Raw genomic sequence first — 1,287 nt, 5'->3', positions numbered from 1 at the left:
CTGCATGACACAATACTATATATAGAAAACCCTAAAGTCTCCAAAAAACCCTATTAGAACTAGTAAATGAATTCAGTAAAGTTGTAGGACACAAGATTAATATACAGAAATCTGTTGCTTTTCTATACACTAATAATGAACTATAAGAAAGAAAAGCAAGAAAATAATCCCATTTACAATCGCATTAAAAGAATACCTAGGAATAAACTTAACCAAGGAGGTGAAAGACCCACACTCTGAAAACTGTAAAACAATAATGAAGGAAATTGAAGATGATGCAAAGAAATAGAAAGATATCCTGTGTTTATGGGTTGGAAGAATTTAATATTGTTAAAATGCCCGTATTACCCAAAGAAATCTACAGACTTAATGCAATCCCTATCAAAATACCCATGACATTTTTCACAGAACTAGAACCAATCATCCTAAAATTTATATGGAACCAGAAAGACCCTAAATTGCCAAAACAACCTTGATAAGAAAAACAGAGGTGGAGGCGTCACAGGCCCTGAATTCAGATTATACTACAAAGCTACAGTAAGCAAAACAGCATGGTACTGGCACAAAAACAGACACATAGATCAATGGAACAGAATAGAGAGCCCAGAAATAAACCCACACTTATATGGTCAATTAATCTATGACAAAGGAGGCAAGAATAATCAATGGAGGAAACACAGTCTCTTCAATAAGTGGTGCTGGCAAAACTGGACAGCTACATGTAAAAGAATGAAATTAGAACATTTCCTCACATCATATACAAAAATAAACTCAAAATGGATTAAAGACCTAACTGTAAGACCTGAAACCATAAACTCCTAGAAGAAAACATAGGCAGAACACTCTTTGACATAAATCAAAGCAACATTTAAAAAAAACATCCGTCATCTAAGGCAAAAGAAATGAAAGCAAAAATAAACAAAATGGGACCTAATTAAAATTAAAAGCTTTTGTACAGCAAAGGAAACCAAGCAAAACAAAAAAGACAATCTACTGAATGGGAGAAAATATTTGCAAATGATATGACCGATAAGAGGTTAATACTCAAAGTACATAGACAGTTCATACAACTCAACACACACACACACACACACACACAACCAAACAATCTGATTAAAAATGGGCAGAAGACCTGAATAGACATTTTCCCAAACAAGACATACAGATGGCCAACAGGCACATAAAAAAATGCTCAACATCATTAGTCATCAGAGAAATGCAAATCAAAACCACAATGATATACCACCTCACACCTTTCAAAATGGCTATCATCAAAAAGTCTACAAA

The sequence above is a fragment of the Phocoena phocoena genome, chromosome 2, assembly GCF_963924675.1.
Source record: "Phocoena phocoena chromosome 2, mPhoPho1.1, whole genome shotgun sequence".
NCBI classification, from domain to species: Eukaryota; Metazoa; Chordata; class Mammalia; order Artiodactyla; family Phocoenidae; genus Phocoena; species Phocoena phocoena.
The sequence above is the reverse complement of the archived record's forward strand: the minus strand, read 5'-3'. Positions refer to the sequence as shown.